Source organism: Lolium perenne, chromosome 3, assembly GCF_019359855.2.
Source record: "Lolium perenne isolate Kyuss_39 chromosome 3, Kyuss_2.0, whole genome shotgun sequence".
Classification (NCBI taxonomy): domain Eukaryota; kingdom Viridiplantae; phylum Streptophyta; class Magnoliopsida; order Poales; family Poaceae; genus Lolium; species Lolium perenne.
Window position 1 is genome coordinate 310,649,973 of NC_067246.2, and position 22,710 is coordinate 310,672,682.

Consider the following 22,710-nt stretch of genomic DNA (forward strand, 5'->3'; position numbering starts at 1 on the left):
TATTGATTACATTACGCACCATACTTAATGCAATTGTCTGTTGTTTGCAACTTAATACTAGAAGGGGTTCGGATGATAACCTGAAGGTGGACTTTTTAGGCATAGATGCATGCTGGATAGCGGTCTATGTACTTTGTCGTAATGCCCAATTAAATCTCACAATACTCATCGTATCATGTATGTGCATTGTCATGCCCTCTCTATTTGTCAATTGCCCGACTGTAATTTGTTCACCCAACATGCTATTTATCTTATGGGAGAGACACCTCTAGTGAACTGTGGACCCCGGTCCATTCTTTTACATCGAATATAATCTACTGCAATACTTGTTTTACTGTTTTCTGCAAACAATCATCATCCACACTATACATCTAATCCTTTGTTACAACAAGCCGGTGAGATTGACAACCTCACTGTTTCGTTGGGGCAAAGTACTTTGGTTGTGTTGTGCAGGTTCCACGTTGGCGCCGAAATCCCTGGTGTTGCGCCGCACTACATCCCGCCACCAACAACCTTCAACGTGCTTCTTGGCTCCTCCTGGTTCGATAAACCTTGGTTTCTTTCTGAGGGAAAACTTGCTACTGTCTGCATCACACCTTCCTCTTGGGGTTCCCAACGGACGTGTGCTGTACACGTCATCAAGCATTTTTTCTGGCGCCGTTGCCGGGGAGATCAAGACACGCTGCAAGGGGAGTCTCCACAATCCAATCTCTTTACTTTGTTTTTGTCTTGCTTTACTTTATTTACTATTTTGTTTGCTGCATTATATATCAAAACACAAAAAAAATTGTTGCTAGCTTTACTTTATTTACTGTCTTGCACTCTATATCGAAAACACACAAAAAAAATTTAGTTACTTGCATTTATTTTATCTAGTTTGCTTTATTTACTACTGTTAAAATGAATACTCCTGAAAACACTAAGTTGTGTGACTTCACAAACACAAATAATAATGATTTCTTATGCACACCTATTGCTCCACCTGCTACTACAGCAAAATTCTTTGAAATTAAACCTGCTTTACTGAATCTTGTTATGCGAGAGCAATTTTCTGGTGTTAGTTCTGATGATGCTGCTGCCCATCTCAATGATTTTGTTGAATTGTGTGAAATGCAAAAGTATAAAGATGTAGATGGTGACATTATAAAATTAAAATTGTTTCCTTTCTCATTAAGAGCAAGAGCTAAAGATTGGTTGCTATCTTTGCCTAAGAATAGTATTGATTCATGGACTAAATGTAAGGACGCTTTTATTAGTAGATATTATCCTCCCGCTAAAATTATATCTTTGAGGAGTAGCATAATGAATTTTAAACAATTGGATAATGAGCATGTTGCACAAGCATGGGAAAGAATGAAATCTTTGGTTAAAAATTGCCCAACCCATGGACTGACTACTTGGATGATCATCCAAACCTTTTATGCAGGACTGAACTTTTCTTCGCGGAACCTATTGGATTCAGCTGCTTGAGGTACCTTTATGTCCATCACTCTTGGTGAAGCAACAAAGTTTCTTGATAATATGATGATTAATTACTCTGAATGGCACACGGAAAGAGCTCCACAAGGTAAGAAGGTAAATTCTGTCGAAGAAACCTCTTCCTTGAGTGATAAGATTGATGCTATTATGTCTATGCTTGTGAATGATAGGACTAATGTTGATCCTAATAATGTTCCATTAGCTTCATTGGTTTCCCAAGAAGAACATGTTGATGTAAACTTCATTAAAAATAATAATCTCAACAACAATGCTTATCGGAACAATTCTAGTAATAACTATAGGCCATATCCTTATAATAATGGTAACGGTTATGGTAATTCTTATGGGAATTCTTACAACAATAATAGGAACACACCCCCTGGTCTTGAAGCTATGCTTAAAGAATTTATTAGTACACAAACTGCTTTTAACAAATCTGTTGAAGAAAAGCTCAATAAAATTGATATTCTTGCTTCTAAGGTTGATAGTCTTGCCTCTGATGTTGATCTTTTAAAATTGAAAGTTATGCCTAATAAGGATATTGAAAATAAAATTGTTACTACAGCAAATGCCATCCAAGTTAGAATTAATGAGAATATGAGATTGATGGCTGAATTGCATGCTAGGTGGGAAAGAGAAGAAAATGAAAAACTAGCTAAAGAGAATAATGTAGCTAAAGTTTGGACTATTATCACCACTAGCAATGCTAATGCTCCACATGTTTCTGCACCTCCTACTAATAATGGTGAAAGAATTGGTGTTGGCAATGTTTCCACTTCTAATGCAAAGCCTGCAAAACTGCCGGAAACTGCTAAAACTGCTGAAACTATCTGTGATAAAACTGCTGAAATTTTTTCCAACATTGGGGATGATGATCCCATTGCTGTAGATTATAATGGTTTGGATTTTGATGATTGCCACATCTCTGAAGTTATAAAGTTCTTACAAAAGCTTGCTAAAAGTCCCAATGCTAGTGCTATAAATTTAGCCTTTACAAAACATATTACGAATGCTCTCATAAAAGCTAGAGAGGATAAACTAAAACTTGAAACCTCTATTCCTAGAAAGTTAGAAGATGGTTGGGAGCCCATCATTAAGATGAAGGTCAATGACTTTGATTGTAATGCTTTATGTGATCTTGGTGCAAGTATTTCCGTTATGCCTAAGAAAGTCTATGATATGCTTGACTTGCCACCATTGAAAAATTGTTATTTGGATGTTAATCTCGCTGATAATGCTAAAAAGAAACCTTTGGGGAGAGTCGATAATGTTCATATTATGGTTAACAATAACCTTGTCCCCGTTGATTTTGTTGTCTTGGATATTGAATGCAATGCATCTTGCCCCATTATATTGGGAAGACCTTTTCTTCGAACTGTTGGAGCTATCATTGATATGAAGGAAGGTAATATTAAATATCAATTTCCTCTCAAGAAAGGTATGGAACACTTCCCTAGAAAGAGAATGAAGTTACCTTTTGATTCTATTATTAGAACAAGTTATGTTGTTGATGCTTCATCTCTTGATAACACTTGATTCACACTTTCTGCGCCTAGCTGAAAGGCGTTAAAGAAAAGCGCTTATGGGAGACAACCCATGTTTTTACTACAGTACTTTGTTTTATATTTGAGTCTTGGAAGTTGTTTACTACTGTAGCAACCTCTCCTTATCATGTTTTTGTGCCAAGTAAAGTCTCTATGGTAAAGTTGATGCTAGATTTGGATTGCTGCACAGAAACAGCATTGCTGTCTGTCACGAATTCGCGCAGAAGTATCTGCAAAAAAATCAAAAAAATCTGCAAATTTACGTGCGTGATCTTCAGATATGTACGCAACTTTCATTAGTTTTGAGTTTTTCCGTTTGAGCAAGTTAAGTGCCCCTTCCAGGTTCGTCTTTACGAACTGTTCTGTTTTTGACAGATTCTGCCTTTTATTTCGCATTGCCTCTTTTGCTATGTTGGATGAATTTCTTTGATCCATTAATGTCCAGTAGCTTTGTGCAATGTCCAGAAGTGTTAAGAATGATTGTGTCACCTCTGAACATGTGAATTTTTGATTGTGCACTAACCCTCTAATGAGTTTGCTTGAAGTTTGGTGTGAAGGAAGTTTTCAAGGGTCAAGAGAGGAGTATGATATACTATGATCAAGAGGAGTGAAAGCTCTAAGCTTGGGGATGCCCCGGTGGTTCACCCCTACATATTTTAAGAAGACTCAAGCGTCTAAGCTTGGGGATGCCCAAGGCATCCCCTTCTTCATCGACAACATCATCAGGTTCCTCCCCTGAAACTATATTTTTATTCAGTCACATCTTATGTGCTTTGCTTGGAGCGTCGGTTTGTTTTTGTTTTTGTTTTTGTTTGAATAAAATGGATCCTAGCATTCATTGTGTGGGAGAGAGACACGCTCCACTGTTGCATATGGACAAATATGTCCTTAGGCTTTACTCATAGTATTCATGGCGAATGGTGAATCTTCTTCGTTAAATTGTTATATGGTTGGAATCGGGAAATGCTACATGTAGTAATTCTAAAATGTCTTGAATAATTTGATACTTGGCAATTGTTGTGCTCATGTTTAAGCTCTTGCATCATATACTTTGCACCTATTAATGAAGAAATACATAGAGCTTGCTAAAATTTGGTTTGCATATTTGGTCTCTCTAAAGTTTAGATAATTTCTAGTATTGAGTTTTGAACAACAAGGAAGACGGTGTAGAGTCTTATAATGTTTACAATATGTCTTCTATGTGAGTTTTGCTGCACCGGTTCATCCTTGTGTTTGTTTCAAATAAACCTTGCTAGCCTAAACCTTGTATCGAGAGGGAATACTTCTCATGCATCCAAAATCCTTGAGCCAACCACTATGCCATTTGTGTCCACCATACCTACCTACTACATGGTATTTCTCCGCCATTCCAAAGTAAATTGCTTGAGTGCTACCTTTAAATTTCCATCATTCGCCTTTGCAATATATAGCTCATGGGACAAAATAGCCTTAAAAACTATTGTGGTATTGAATATGTACTTATGCACTTTATCTCTTATTAAGTTGCTTGTTGTGCGATAACCATGTTTTCTGGGGACGCCATCAACTCTCTGTTGAACATCATGTGAGTTGCTATGCATGTTCGTCTTGTCTGAAGTAAGGGCGGTTTTCACAATCAAATGGTTTGAGTATGCATACTGTTAGAGAAGAACATTGGGCCGCTAACTAAAGCCATGAATCATGGTGGAAGTTTCAGTTTGGACATAAAACCTCAATCTCTTATGAGAATATTAACTGTTGTTGAATGCTTAAGCATTAAAATAGGAGTACATTATCTGTTGTCTATGTTGTCCCGGTATGGGTGTCTAAGTTGAAGAATGATCAAAAGCGAGAAATCCAATGCGAACTTTCTCCTTAGACCCTTGTACAGGCGGCATAGAGGTACCCCATTGTGACGCTTGGTTGAAACATATGTTATGCAATGATGATCAGTGTTAACCCAAGCTAATTAGGACAAGGTGCGGGCACTATTAGTATACTATGCATGAGGCTTGCAACTTGTAAGATATAATTTACATGATACATATGCTTTATTACTACCGTTGACAAAATTGTTTCATGTTTTCAAAATAAAAGCTCTAGCACAAATATAGCAATCGATGCTTTCCTCTTTGAAGGACCTTTCTTTTACTTTTATGTTGAGTCAGTTCACCTATCTCTCTCCACCTCAAGAAGCAAACACTTGTGTGAACTGTGCATTGATTCCTACATACTTGCATATTGCACTTGTTATATTACTCTATGTTGACAATTATCCATGAGATATACATGTTATAAGTTGAAAGCAACCGCTGAAACTTAATCTTCCTTTGTGTTGCTTCAATACCTTTACTTTGATTTATTGCTTTATGAGTTAACTCTTATGCAAGACTTATTGATGCTTGTCTTGAAATACTATTCATGAAAAGTCTTTGCTTTATGATTCATTTGTTTACTCATGTCATTACCATTGTTTTGATCGCTGCATTCATTACATATGCTTACAATAGTATGATCAAGGTTATGATGGCATGTCACTCCAGAAATTCTCTTTGTTATCGTTTACCTGCTCGGGACGAGCATGAACTAAGCTTGGGGATGCTGATACGTCTCCGACGTATCGATAATTTCTTATGTTCCATGCCACATTATTGATGATATCTACATGTTTTATGCATACTTTATGTCATATTTATGCATTTTCCGGCACTAACCTATTAACGAGATGCCGAAGAGCCGATTCTTTGTTTTCTGCTGTTTTTGGTTTCAGAAATCCTACAAAGGAAATATTCTCGGAATTGGACGAAATCAACGCCCAGGGTCCTATTTTTGCATGAAGCTTCCAGAAGACCGAGGGGGAAAGGAAGTGGGGCCACGAGGCGCCGCCATAACAGGGCTGCGCGGCCCAGGTCTTGGCCGCACGGCCCTGGTGTGTGGGGCCCTCGTGTGACCCCCCACGTTGCCCTTCCGCCTACTTAAAGCCTTCGTCGCGAAACCCCCAGTACCGAGAGCCACGATACGGAAAACCTTACTGAGACGCCGCCGCCGCCAATCCCATCTCGGGGGATTCTGGAGATCGCCTCCGGCACCCTGCCGGAGAGGGGAATCATCTCCCGGAGGACTCTTCACCGCCATGGTCGCCTCCGGAGTGATGAGTGAGTAGTTCACCCCTGGACTATGGGTCCATAGCAGTAGCTAGATGGTTGTCTTCTCCTCATGTGCTTCATTGTCGGATCTTGTGAGCTGCCTAACATGATCAAGATCATCTTTCTGTAATTCTATATGTTGTGTTTGTCGGGATCCGATGGATAGAGAATACTATGTTATGTTGATTATCAATCAATTACCTATGTGTTGTTTATGATCTTGCATGCTCTCCGTTATTAGTAGAGGCTCTGGCCAAGTTTTTGCTCTTAACTCCAAGAGGGAGTATTTATGCTCGATAGTGGGTTCATGCCTCCATTAAATCTGGGACAGTGACAGAAAGTTCTAAGGTTGTGGATGTGCTGTTGCCACTAGGGATAAAACATTGATGCTATGTCCGAGGATGTAGTTATTGATTACATTATGCACCATACTTAATGCAATTGTCTGTTGTTTGCAACTTAATACTGGAAGGGGTTCGGATGATAACCTGAAGGTGGACTTTTTAGGCATAGATGCATGCTGGATAGCGGTCTATGTACTTTGTCGTAATGCCCAATTAAATCTCACAATACTCATCGTATCATGTATGTGCATTGTCATGCCCTCTCTATTTGTCAATTGCCCGACTGTAATTTGTTCACCCAACATGCTATTTATCTTATGGGAGAGACACCTCTAGTGAACTGTGGACCCCGGTCCATTCTTTTACATCGAATATAATCTACTGCAATACTTGTTTTACTGTTTTCTGCAAACAATCATCATCCACACTATACATCTAATCCTTTGTTACAACAAGCCGGTGAGATTGACAACCTCACTGTTTCGTTGGGGCAAAGTACTTTGGTTGTGTTGTGCAGGTTCCACGTTGGCACCGGAATCCCTGGTGTTGCGCCGCACTACATCCCGCCACCAACAACCTTCAACGTGCTTCTTGGCTCCTCCTGGTTCGATAAACCTTGGTTTCTCTCTGAGGGAAAACTTGCTACTGTCTGCATCACACCTTCCTCTTGGGGTTCCCAACGGACGTGTGCTGTACACGCCATCATGCCCCTGGCCCATTAGGCTAGGGAGCACCCCCTCGGCCCATGCTAGTCCTCCTAGGGTCGTGGGCCCACTGGTGGGACCCCCGGAACCTTCTAGAACCTTCCCGGTCATCCACCGGAAAAATCCTGAACTTTTCCGAAACCTAGAAATCAACTTCCCTTATATGAATCTTATTCTCCGGACTATTCCGGACCTCCTCGTGACGTCCTGGATCCCACCCGAGACTCCGAACAAACTTCATCTCCATACCATATTCAAATCTACTTATGCGACATTGAACCTTAAGCGCGTCACCCTACGGTTTGCGAATTATGCAGACATGGTCGAGACTCCTCTCCGAGCAATAACCAATAGCGGGATCTGGAGATCCATAATGGCTCCCACATATTCAACGATGACTTAGTGATCGATTGAACCATTTACATACGATGCCGATTCCCTTTGTCTCGCGATATTTTACTTGTCCGAGGTTCGATCATCGGTATCTCCATACCTTGTTCAACCTCGTTACCGACAAGTACTCTTTACTCGTACCGCGGTATGTCATCTCTTATGATCCAATCATATGCTTGCAAGCTAATGAGCCGACATTCCACTGAGAGGGCCCAGAGTATATCTATCCGTCATCAGGATGGACAAATCCCACTATTGATCCATATGCCTCAACTCACACTTTCCGAATACTTAATCCCATCTTTATAACCACCCATTTATGCAATGGCGTTTGATGTAATCAAAGTACCCTTCCGGTGTAAGTGATTTACATGATCTCATGGTCGAAGGACTTAGGCAACTATGTACCGAAAGCTTATAGCAAATTGAACTTAATGACTTGATCTTATGCTACGCTCATTTGGGTGTGTGTCCATTATATCATTCACCTAATGACATAACCTTGTTATTAATAACATCCAATGTTCATGATCACGAAACCATGATCATCCATTAATCAACAAGCTAGTTATACAAGAGGCTTACTAGGGACTCCTTGTTGTTTACATAACACACATGTACCAATGTTTCGGTTGATACAATTATAGCATGGTATGCAAACATTATCATAAACACAAAGATATATTATAATAACCATTTTATTATTGCCTCTTGGGCATATCTCCAACAGTCTCCCACTTGCACTAGAGTCAATAATCTAGTTTACATTTGTAAAGATATAACACCTTGGCCTTTTGGTGCTTATCATGCTTTGCTCACGGGAGAGGTTTTAGTCAACGGATCTGACTTGCTCAGAAACGTATGTATTTTGCAATTCATTTGCGTCTCAACGCATCACTCATTTTCCAAATGAGTTGGCATTAATTGTATATGCTTAGTCCTCTGGTGGAACCTTAATTCCGCGGTCTGAAAATAAGTCACTAATATTGTCATACACAATATAGCTTCAAGGTTCTGACACTATCGGAACTACACCAAGTTCTCAAAGAACTCCTCGACTTAACATCAGTCATTGTCAAAACGATGACATACTCTGCCTTCGTTTGTAGAATCCGTCACAATATTTAGAACTGATCTAAATCTAGCATAGACTTCTTCTAGCTCATTGTGCTACCTTTTAAACAACACTTATCCTAATTGAGATTTGAAATTCATTTTTACATGTGACCAAACTAATATCGGTGCAACACCTTACAACAATTTGTTTGTCATCACTCCATATAAAACTATATATATCCTTGGTTCTTCTTTAAGTACTCAGGGATATTCTTACTGTTTTCCAATGATCATCACATGAATCATTCTGGTATATGCTCCTAACATTTTAGAGCACAGAACATCTGATTTTGTACATATTATTCGTGATCTAAGATCACTCATGTGTTTTTACTCATCGAGTGTCAAATACACTCAAGTCTTGTTAAACCTTCACATGAAAAGAACACCTTCTTAATATTTCTATATTGAACTACTTCAATATCCATTCTATGTACTTTGACTTAAACTTGTTATGTGTTTCAGTCTATCTTCATAGATCTTGACACTAAATATGTTTCAGTCCATATCCTTTCATTGAAGTTAATTCTCAATGAAACCTTTTTAATCAATTATATAATTACATTATTTATAATCAACGATATGTTATCCACATAAAGTATTACAAATATGTCTCAGTGCTCCCACTTAAATTCTTGCAAATGCAAGCATCTTCATCGTTTCTGATGAAATCAAAAACTCTTTGACTATTTCATCCGGTGAAGATTCCAACTCCGCGATACTCACTTCATCCAATTGAAGTTCGTATATCTATCTAGTATTCCACGGACTAGCAAAAACTCTTGGTTGTATCTAGTATACATCCTTCATACACACTTCTGGCAAGGAATGTATTTCTGCCATCCTACTATCATATCTCATAAAATAAATATGTAGCGATTACTAGAATAATCCACATAGACTTTAAGCATTGCCACGGAAGATCTAATCTTATCGTAGTCAACTCTTTGAACTTTGTCGTAAACAACTTTTCGATAAGTCAAGCTTCTTTAAGGATATTCCATCCAAGTCCATCTATTTTATAGATCCATTTACTTTCAAAAAGTATTCATCTATCTTAGATTTCATGGCGTATAGCCATTTTAACGGAGTCAGGGCCCATCATAACTTCTTTGTTTGCAATTGGTTTATCATTGTTCAAAATCAATCCTTTGTCCACAAATCATTTATTTGATCACAAAGTAAACCATACCTACAAGGTTCAATATGTACTTCGATCTCCATGGCTAAAACACTTTGTAGTCATGGGAGCCATGATCGTCGTGGCCGCTTCCGGAACCATTTCCGATGTTGCGCTACTCTGATCGTTATGCTCAGGTTCATAAACCTTATCAAGTTCTATTGTCCTCCCACTCAAATACTTCGCTTGAAAATAATTTCTTGGAGATAAGCAAGTAACATTAACAAACACTTTTGTCTTTTACTTCATAGTGGGATGAATTCCCAATCCATTCTCTTGGGATAACCAACAAAGACATTCATCCGGTTTTGGTTGTAAACTCATTTACTTATGCTATGCATACCAAAATTTAAGAAAGGACTATTTATGGTTCATACCCATGCCATAACTCGTATGGTGTCATTTCAACGGATCATGATGATGCTCTATTCAGTATAAAAGCGGTAATCTCTAAAGCATAATCCACAAAAATATAATGGCGTCATTTTATATTATCTCATCATTAATCCAACAAGGTTTGGATACGTCTCTCGGATACTCCATCATCACCATGATACTCCAAGAAGCGTGAGGTTGTAGAACGATTTCATAACTCTCTTAGATGTTCGCTAAAACTCGTAATTCAAATATTTCCACCATGATCCAATCATAGATATTTGACTTTTCTATTACGATGATTTCTACTTCATGCTGAAATTTATTTGAATCCATTCAAATGTTTCAAACTTCTTCCTTATCGAATGTATCCACATATATATACTCAATTCATTGTTGGAAGTTTTCATGAAGTAGAAGAATCTCCCGCACACAACTATGCCCAGTGAACCATATACATCACCATGTATGTTTCCACTAAGTTAGTTGCCCGTTCAACTCTTGGCCTATGAACGGTATTTAAGTCATTTCCTTTTAGAAGATATATGCAAGCGCCAAATGATTCAAAAATCATATGACTCCAAAAATCCATTTGCATGGAGTTCCTTCATGTGTTCCTCTCTAACATGACCTAAATGGCGGTTCCGCAAATAAGTGGAATTCAAATCATTTGCCTTATGGCATTTTAGCGTCAGTATTATGTATGTGTGTTTCACCATTAAGATTTATAATAACTTATCCATCGTACATGGAGCAATGTCATAATTTGAACAACTCATTGTTTTCATTTGACCAGAGCAAAATAACAATTTATTAAGTTCTTTATTATAAACTCTAAGGGCTAGGTAGAATGCCAACGATAAACATAATAACACTTTATTATGTTCCAGACGTGCATTATTACCATATTCCTTATGAGTCACTTAGGCCATCGTATTCTTGTATTGCGTTGTATTGTATGACATCTCATAGCAACCAATCTGGTACAAATACCCAAGAATTTTATTATGTGATCAAACAAGGAATACATCCATAACATGTATATCATCTATATACACCTGAGCTAGACTTTCTAGTCTTTTTCTTTCTTTCTGCCAAAATATCTTTTGCAGTTTCTCTTTTAGCTTTCCTCATTCTCAGAAAACACTTCACCTTTAATAACTTCTAGGTTTGTTGGTCAAATACCATAACCTTGAGGCTCTTATTTTGAAGTTGATCATCATATGACAAGTGTTCCAGATTTCACTATTAGTAACTTTGTAATATGATGAACAATTTCACTCATAATTTTATCCATCATATCATGACGACTTTCTGAGACCATGTCTGTACATGCTAGGCTCGTAAAGTTTAACCTCAGTATTCGCATGTGCAAATCTGGCTTGCACCCGTTGTATGCACACGTAGAATCTATAACACCCGATCATCACGAGATGCTTCGAAACGACGAGCCTTAGCAACGGTGCATACTAAGGACGATCATTTCATGGATATGCGAATATCGTTAGTGCCCAACTAGTTGGAGGATCGGGACGCCTAGCGTCTTCAACCTTCGTACATCATAAAACTTATGAGTTTATGTAGTCTCACTAGATTATATTCTATCATCTTGCAATAGGGTCTTAGATATCACACATATCTCATACCTTGCTTATTTCTGAAAACAAAATTTCCAGCTCCTTACTTTTCAAACGGATTTGAACTTTAAGTTTCACGGAGACAAGATGATTTGATACTAATTGAAACCATTGCTCTTTGAATCATCAATGTGAGGTTTACTAAAAGTTTGCATTAGGACTTAATCATATCTTGATTCTTTAACAATACGGTACCAGTCCGTAAAGTTACTTGTCAGACTTAACAGTATTTCTATCTCAACTACAAGACTAGCGCATGGTACAAAACGGATGCCAATTCTACAAATTTAATTCAAAATACTATTCAGACTATGTTCATGATAACAAGTTCATGTTTTAATCTAATTACTAATGAACTCCCACTTAATACAACATCCCTCATGGTTGTTAAGTGGTACACGATCCAAATCCACTACACCAAAACCGATCATCACGTGAGATGATGTAGCTTCAATGGTGAACATCAACATGTTGATCATATCATCCATATGACTCGTGTTCAACCTTTCGGTTTCCTGTGTCCCGAGGCCATGTCTGTACATGCTAGGCTCGCCAAGCAAACCCAAGTATTCCGCGTGTGCAAACATGGCTTACACCCGTTGTATGTGAACATAGAATCTATCACATCCGATCATCACGAGATGCTTCAAAACGACGAACTGTAGCAACGGTGCATACGAGGGGAGAACACTTAATTATCTTGATATTAATGTGAGGGATCATCTTATAATGCTACCGTGGCGATCTAAGCAAGATAAGATGCATAAAGGATTAACATCACATGCAATTCATAATATGTGATATGATATGGCATTTCTTCTTGTGCTTTTGATCTCCATCTCCAAAGCACATGAGCATGATCTCCATCATCACCAGCATTGCACCAAGGTCCATGGCGCCGCTTCATGGTTGTCCATCACTTATAGCTACTATAACAACTACTTGAAATAAAGCTATTACATGATGAATAGACACGCAGGTCTTAACAAATTTAAAGACAACCATTAGGCTCCTGCCGGTTGCCATAATACAATAATGAACATCTCATACATCAAATATAATCGTCATCACATGGCCATATCACATCACCAAACCCTGCAAAAACAAGTTAGACGCCTCTAATTTGGTTTGCATATTTTACGTGGTTTAGGGTTTTCGAGTAAGATCCAATCTACCTACGAACATGAACCACAACGGTGATACTAGTGTTGACAATAGAAAGTGCAAATTGGAATCTTCACTATGGTGGGAGAGACAGACACCCGCAAAGCCACTTATGCAATACAAGTTGCATGTCAAGCGTGGAGCAAGTCTCATGAGAAGCGGTCATGTAAAGTTAGCCCGGGCCGCTTCATCCCACCATCCCGCAAGATGCAAAGTACACAAACTAAAGCAACAAAAGCATCAACGCCCACAAAACCATTGTGTTCTACTCGTGCAACAGATCTATGCATAGACATGGCTCTGATACCACTGATGGGGTTCGTAGCATAGAAAACAAAAAAATTCCTAGCGCAAGACGAATAAATCCAAGATCTAATCTATGGAACACCCAAGATCTAATCTACAAGATCGGAGCAACGAGATTGATGTGAGACTAACCCTCGAAGATTTCCAAAGCCTACGAGATTAGATCTCGTTGTTGGTGTAGACGATCATCCCCAGTGCTGCAATCCGGCAGCACTTCCGTACTCGGTCGCGCGTACGGTGTCGATGAAGCCCCTTCCTCTCCCCGTTCCAGCGGGCAGCGGAGGTGTGGTAGATCTCCTCCAAGTTCCAGCAGCACGACGGCGTGGTGGTGGTGGTGGAGGAAGAAAAGCTGCAGGGCTTCGCCAAGCCGGAACAGCGTATGGTGGAGGAAGAGAGGAGGCAGCCAGGGTTATGGTGAAGGGGCAAGTGGCCGGCCACCCCCTCCCCTCTTTATATAGGGGGCCAGGTCGGCTGGGGTGGCACCCTTTCCCATCTAGGGTTAGGGGGGCGGCGGCCAAGTGGGGGGAAGAGGGATTTCTTCCCCCCAAGTTGATCCCCCCTAGGGTTTTGGGGAAACCCTAGGGGTTTGGCCGGCTGGGCCTTGAGGGGCATGTGCCCCTGGCCCATTAGGCTAGGGAGCACCCCCTCGGCCCATGCTAGTCCTCCTAGGGTCGTGGGCCCACTGGTGGGACCCCCGGAACCTTCTAGAACCTTCCCGGTCATCCACCGGAAAAATCCCGAACTTTTCCGAAACCTAGAAATCAACTTCCCTTATATGAATCTTATTCTCCGGACTATTCCGGACCTCCTCGTGACGTCCTAGATCCCATCCGAGACTCCAAACAAACTTCGTCTCCATACCATATTCAAATCTACTTATGCGACATCGAACCTTAAGCGCGTCACCCTACGGTTCGCGAATTATGCAGACATGGTCGAGACTCCTCTCCGAGCAATAACCAATAGCGGGATCTGGAGATCCATAATGGCTCCCACATATTCAACGATGACTTAGTGATCGATTGAACCATTTACATACGATGCCGATTCCCTTTGTCTCGCGATATTTTACTTGTCCGAGGTTCGATCATCGGTATCTCCATACCTTGTTCAACCTCGTTACCAACAAGTACTCTTTACTCGTACCGCGGTATGTCATCTCTTATGATCCAATCATATGCTTGCAAGCTAATGAGCCGACATTCCACCGAGAGGGCCCAGAGTATATCTATCCGTCATCAGGATGGACAAATCCCACTATTGATCCATATGCCTCAACTCACACTTTTCGAATACTTAATCCCATCTTTATAACCACCCATTTACGCAATGGCGTTTGATGTAATCAAAGTACCCTTCCGGTGTAAGTGATTTACATGATCTCATGGTTGAAGGACTTAGGCAACTATGTACCGAAAGCTTATAGCAAATTGAACTTAATGACTTGATCTTATGCTACACTCATTTGGGTGTGTGTCCATTATATCATTCACCTAATGACATAACCTTGTTATTAATAACATCCAATGTTCATGATCACGAAACCATGATCATCCATTAATCAACAAGCTAGTTATACAAGAGGCTTACTAGGGACTCCTTGTTGTTTACATAACACACATGTACCAATGTTTCGGTTGAAACAATTATAGCATGGTATGCAAACATTATCATAAACACAAAGATATATTATAATAACCATTTTATTATTGCCTCTTGGGCATATCTCCAACACTAACACACCAAAATTTCATTGAGACATCCAACTCAAATCATAACCCAGTGAACAAGTATTCTGTGAAATATAGCCTAAGAGACCCACACGATGCACACAGTGTCACCTTTACACGCGTGGGACAAGGAGTCTCCGGAGATCACATAAGTAAAATCCACTTGAATAGCATAACGACATCTAGATTACAAAGCTCATCATATGGATCTCAATCATGTAAGGTGATGGCGTGTAACTCACACGTTCGTTGGGAACCCCAAGAGGAAGGTATGATGCGCACATCAGCAAGTTTTCCCTCAGAAAGAAACCAAGGTTTATCGAACCAGGAGGAGCCAAGAAGCACGTTGGAGGTTGATGGTGGCGGGATGTAGTGCGGCGCAACACCAGGGATTCCGGCGCCAACGTGGAACCTGCACAACACAACCAAAGTACTTTGCCCCAACGAAACAGTGAGGTTGTCAATCTCACCGGCTTGCTGTAACAAAGGATTAACCGTATTGTGTGGAAGATGATTGTTTGCAGAAAACAGTAGAACAAGTATTGCAGTAGATTGTATTTCAGTAAAGAGAATTGGACCGGGGTCCACAGTTCACTAGAGGTGTCTCTCCCATAAGACGAACAGCATGTTGGGTGAACAAATTACAGTTGGGCAATTGACAAATAAAGAGAGCATGACCATGCACATACATATCATGATGAGTATAGTGAGATTTAATTGGGCATTACGACAAAGTACATAGACCGCCATCCAACTGCATCTATGCCTAAAAAGTCCACCTTCAGGTTATCATCCGAACCCCCTCCAGTATTAAGTTGCTAACAACAGACAATTGCATTAAGTATTGCGCGTAATGTAACTAGTGACTACATCCTTGAACATAGCACTAATGTTTTATCCCTAGTGGCAACAGCACATCCATAACCTTAGAGGTTCTTGTCACCCCTCCAGATTCACGGAGACATGAACCCACTATCGAGCATAAATACTCCCTCTTGGAGTTACTAGCATCAACTTGGCCAGAGCATCTACTAATAACGGAGAGCATGCAAGATCATAAACAACACATAGATATAACTTTGATAATCAACATAACAAGTATTCTCTATTCATCGGATCCCAACAAACGCAACATATAGAATTACAGATAGATGATCTTGATCATGTTAGGCAGCTCACAAGATCCGACAATGATAGCACAATGGGGAGAAGACAACCATCTAGCTATTGCTATGGACCCATAGTCCAGGGGTAGATTACTCACACATCACTCCGGAGGCGACCATGGCGGCGTAGAGTCCTTCGGGAGATGATTCCCCTCTCCGGCAGGGTGCCGGAGGCGATCTCCTGGATCCCCCGAGATGGGATCGGCGTTGGCGGCGTCTCTGGAAGGTTTTCCGTATCGTGGCTCTCGGTACTGGGGATTTCGTCACGGAGGCTTTAAGTAGGCGGAAGGGTAAGTCAGGAGGGGGCACAGGGGCCCCAGACCACAGGCCGGCGCGGCCAGGGGGTGGGCCGCGCCGCCCTAGGGTTTGGGCACCCTGTGGCCCCACTTCGTTTCGTCTTCGGACTTACGGAAGCTTCGTGGAAAAATAGGCCCTGGCTTTGATTTCGTCCAATTCCGAGAATATTTCCTTACTAGGATTTCTGAAACCAAAAACAGCAGAAACAAAGAATCGGCACTTCGGCATCTTGTTAATAGGTTAGTTCCAGAAAATGCAGGAATATGACATAAAGTGTGCATAAAACATGTAGATAACATCAATAATGTGGCATGGAACATAAGAAATTATCGATACGTCGGAGACGTATCAGCATCCCCAAGCTTAGTTCTGCTCGTCCCGAGCAGGTAAAACGATAACACAGATAATTTCTGGAGTGACATGCCATCATAATCTTGATCATACTATTTGTAAAGCATATGTAGTGAATGCAGCGATCAAAACAATGTATATGACATGAGTAAACAAGTGAATCATAAAGCAAAGACTTTTCATGAATAGCACTTCAAGACAAGCATCAATAAGTCTTGCATAAGAGTTAACTCATAAAGCAATAATTCAAAGTAAAAGCATTGAAGCAACACAAAAGAAGATTAAGTTTCAGCGGTTGCTTTCAACTTGTAACATGTATATCTCATGGATATTGTCAACATAGAGTAATATAATAGGTGCAATAAGCAAGTATGTAGGAATCAATGCACAGTTCACACAAGTGTTTGCTTCTTGAGGTGGAGAGAAATAGGTGAACTGACCCAACATTGAAAGTAAAAGAATGGTCCTCCATAGAGGAAAAGCATCGATTGCTATATTTGTGCTAGAGCTTTGATTTTGAAAACATGAAACAATTTTGTCAACGGTAGTAATAAAGCATATGCATCATGTAAATTATATCTTATAAGTTGCAAGCCTCATGCATAGTGTACTAATAGTGCCCGCACCTTGTCCTAATTAGCTTGGACTACCTGATCATCACAATGCACTGTTTTAACCAAGTGTCACAAAGGGGTACCTCTATGCCGCCTGTACAAAGGTCTAAGGAGAAAGCTCGCATTGGATTTCTCGCTATTGATTATTCTTCAACTTAGACATCCATACCGGGACAACATAGACAACAGATAATGGACTCCTCTTTTATGCATAAGCATGTAACAACAATTAATAATTTTCTCATTTGAGATTGAGGATATATGTCCAAAACTGAAACTTCCACCATGGATCATGGCTTTAGTTAGCGGCCCAATGTTCTTCTCTAACATATGCATGCTTAACCATAAGGTGGTAGATCTCTCTTACTTCAGACAAGACGAACATGCATAGCAACTCACATGAAATTCAACAATGAATAGTTGATGGCGTCCCCAGTGAACATGGTTATCGCACAACAAGCAACTTAATAAGAGATAAAGTGCATAATTACATATTCAATACCACAATAGTTTTTAAGCTATTTGTCCCATGAGCTATATATTGCAAAGGTGAATGATGGAATTTTAAAGGTAGCACTCAAGCAATTTACTTTGGAATGGCGGAAAATACCATGTAGTAGGTAGGTATGGTGGACACAAATGGCATAGTGGTTGGCTCAAGTATTTTGGATGCATGAGAAGTATTCCCTCTCGATACAAGGTTTAGGCTAGCAAGGTTTATTTGAAACAAACACAAGGATGAACCGGTGCAGCAAAACTCACATAAAAGACATATTGAAAACATTATAAGACTCTACACCGTCTTCCTTGTTGTTCAAACTCAATACTAGAAATTATCTAGACCTTAGAGAAACCAAATATGCAAACCAAATTTTAGCATGCTCTATGTATTTCTTCATTAATGGGTGCAAAGCATATGATGCAAGAGCTTAATCATGAGCACAAAAATTGCCAAGTATCACATTACCCAAGACATTTATAGCAATTACTACATGTATCATTTTCCAATTCCAACCATATAACAATTTAACGAAGGAGAAACTTCGCCATGAATACTATGAGTAGAAACCAAGGACATACTTGTCCATATGCTACAGCGGAGCGTGTCTCTCTCCCATAAAGTGAATGCTAGGATCCATTTTATTCAAACAAAACAAAAACAAAAACAAACCGACGCTCCAAGAAAAAGCACATAAGATGTGATGGAATAAAAATATAGTTTCAGGGGAGGAACCTGATAATGTTGTCGATGAAGAAGGGGATGCCTTGGGCATCCCCAAGCTTAGACGCTTGAGTCTTCTTAATATATGCAGGGGTGAACCACCGGGGCATCCCCAAGCTTAGAGCTTTCACTCTCCTTGATCATGTTGCATCATACTCCTCTCTTGATCCTTGAAAAACTTCCTCCACACCAAACTCGAAACAACTCAATAGAGGGTTAGTGCACAATAAAAATTAACATATTCAGAGGTGACACAATCATTCTTAACACTTCTGGACATTGCATAATGCTACTGGACATTAATGGATCAAAGAAATTCATCCAACATAGCAAAAGAGGCAATGCGAAATAAAAGGCAGAATCTGTCAAAACAGAACAGTTCGTATTGACGAATTTTAAAATGGCACCAGACTTGCTCAAATGAAAATGCTCAAATTGAATGAAAGTTGCGTACATATCTGAGGATCATGCACGTAAATTGGCTTAATTTTCTGAGCTACCTACAGGGAGGTGGACCCAGATTCGTGACAGCAAAGAAATTTGGAACTGCGCAGTAATCCAAATCTAGTACTTACTTTTCTATCAACGGCTTAACTTGGCACAGCAAAACACAAAACTAAGATAAGGAGAGGTTGCTACAGTAGTAAACAACTTCCAAGACACAAAATAAAAACAAAGTACTGTAGGTAAAACATGGGTTGTCTCCCATAAGCGCTTTTCTTTAACGCCTTTCAGCTAGGCGCAGAAAGTGTGTATCAAGTATTATCAAGAGAAGAAGTGTCAACATCATAATTTGTTCTCATAATAGAATCAAAAAGTACCTTCATTCTCTTTCTAGGGAAGTGTTCCATACCTTTCTTGAGAGGAAATTGATATTTTATATTACCTTCCTTCATATCAATAATAGCACCAACAGTTCGAAGAAAAGGTCTTCCCAATATAATGGGACAAGATGCATTGCATTCAATATCCAAGACAACAAAATCAACGGGGACAAGGTTATTGTTAACGGTAATGCGAACATTATCAACTTTCCCCAAAGGTTTCTTTGTAGAATGATCAGCAAGATTAACATCCAAATAACAATTTTTCAGTGGTGGCAAGTCAAGCATATTATAAATTTTCTTAGGCATAACAGAAATACTTGCACCAAGATCACATAAAGCGTTACAATCAAAATCTTTAACCTTCATCTTAATGATGGGCTCCCAACCATCCTCTAGCTTTTTAGGAATAGAGGCTTCGCGCTCTAGTTTCTCTTCTCTAGCTTTTATGAGAGCATTTGTAATATGATGTGTAAAAGCCAAATTTATAGCACTAGCATTAGGACTTTTAGCAAGTTTTTGCAAGAACTTTATAACTTCAGAGATGTGGCAATCATCAAAATTCAAACCATTATAATCTAAAGCAATGGGATCATCATCCCCAATGATGGAAAAAATTTCAGCAGCTTTAGCAGTTTCAGGCAGTTTTTCGCGCTTTGCATTAGAAGTGGAAACATTGCTAACACCAATTCTTTTATTAGTATTAGTAGGAGGTGCAGCAACATGTGTAGCATTAGCATTACTAGTGGTGGTAATAGTCCAAACTTTAGCTACATTCTTCTCTTTAGCTAGTTTTTCATTTTCTTCTCTATCCCACCTAGCACGCAGTTCAGCCATCAATCTTATATTCTCATTAATTCTAACTTGAATGGCATTTGCTGTAGTAACAATTTTATTATGATGATTTTCATTAGGCATAACTTTCGATTTCAAGAGATCAACATCAGCAGCAAGACTATCGACTTTAGAAGCAAGTATATCAATTTTCCCAAGCTTTTCTTCAACAGATTTGTTAAAAGCAGTTTGTGTACTAATAAATTCTTTAAGCATGGCTTCAAGTCCAGGGGGTGAACTCCTATTATTGTTGTAAGAATTCCCATAAGAATTACCATAGTCGTTGCCATTATTATAAGGATATGGCCTATAGTTGTTACTAGAATTGTTCCGGTAAGCATTGTTGTTGAAATTATTATTTTTAATGAAGTTCACATCAACATGTTCTTCTTGTGCAACCAATGAAGCTAATGGAACATTATTAGGATCAATATTAGTCCTATCATTCACAAGCATAGACATAATAGCATCAATCTTATCACTCAAGGAAGAGGTTTCTTCGACAGAATTTACCTTCTTACCTTGTGGAGCTCTTTCCGTGTGCCATTCAGAGTAGTTGATCATCATATTATCAAGAAGCTTTGTTGCTTCACCAAGAGTGATGGACATAAAGGTACCTCCAGTAGCTGAATCCAATAAATTCCGTGAAGAAAAATTTAGTCCTGCATAGAAGGTTTGGATGATCATCCAAGTAGTCAGTCCATGGGTTGGGCAAATTTTAACCAGAGATTTCATTCTTTCCCAAGCTTGAGCAACATGTTCAGTATCTAATTGTTTAAAATTCATTATGCTACTCCTCAAAGATATAATTTTAGCAGGGGGATAATATCTACCAATAAAAGCATCCTTGCATTTAGTCCATGAATCAATACTATTCTTAGGCAGAGATAGCAACCAATCTTTAGCTCTTCCTCTTAATGAGAAAGGGAACAATTTTAGTTTAATAATATCACCATCTACATCTTTATATTTTTGCATTTCACATAGTTCAACAAAATTATTAAGATGGGCAGCAGCATCATCGAACTAACACGAGAAAATTGCTCTCGCATAACAAGATTCAGTAAAGCAGGTTTAATTTCAAAGAATTCTGCTGTAGTAGCAGGTGGAGCAATAGGTGTGCATAGGAAATCATTATTATTTGTGGTTGTGAAGTCACACAACTTAGTATTTTCAGCGTTGGCCATTTTAGCAACAGTAAATAAAGCAAACTAGATAAAGTAAATGCAAGTAAACTAAATTTTTTGTGTTTTTGATATAGCAAACAAGATAGCAAATAAAGTAAAACTAGCAACTAATTTTTTTGTATTTTGATTTAGTGCAGCAAACAAAGTAGTAAATAAAACTAAGCAAGACAAAAACAAAGTAAAGAGATTGAGAAGTGGAGACTCCCCTTGCAGCGTGTCTTGATCTCCCGCAACGGCGCCGTAAAAGAGCTTGATGGCGTGTAACTCACACGTTCGTTGGGAACCCCAAGAGGAAGGTATGATGCGCACAGCAGCAAGTTTTCCCTCAGAAAGAAACCAAGGTTTATCGAACCAGGAGGAGCCAAGAAGCACGTTGGAGGTTGATGGCGGCGGGATGTAGTGCGGCGCAACACCAGGGATTCCGGCGCCAACGTGGAACCTGCACAACACAACCAAAGTACTTTGCCCCAACGAAACAGTGAGGTTGTCAATCTCATCGGCTTGCTGTAACAAAGGATTAACCGTATTGTGTGGAAGATGATTGTTTGCAGAAAACAGTAGAACAAGTATTGCAGTAGATTGTATTTCAGTAAAGAGAATTGGACCGGGGTCCACAGTTCACTAGAGGTGTCTCTCCCATAAGACGAACAGCATGTTGGGTGAACAAATTACAATTGGGCAATTGACAAATAAAGAGAGCATGACCATGCACATACATATCATGATGAGTATAGTGAGATTTAATTGGGCATTACGGCAAAGTACATAGACCGCCATCCAACTGCATCTATGCCTAAAAAGTCCACCTTCAGGTTATCATCCGAACCCCCTCCAGTATTAAGTTGCTAACAACAGACAATTGCATTAAGTATTGCGCGTAATGTAACTAGTGACTACATCCTTGAACATAGCACTAATGTTTTATCCCTAGTGGCAACATCACATCCATAACCTTAGAGGTTCTTGTCACCCCTCCAGATTCACGGAGACATGAACCCACTATCGAGCATAAATACTCCCTCTTGGAGTTACTAGCATCAACTTGGCCAGAGCATCTACTAATAACGGAGAGCATGCAAGATCATAAACAACACATAGATATAACTTTGATAATCAAC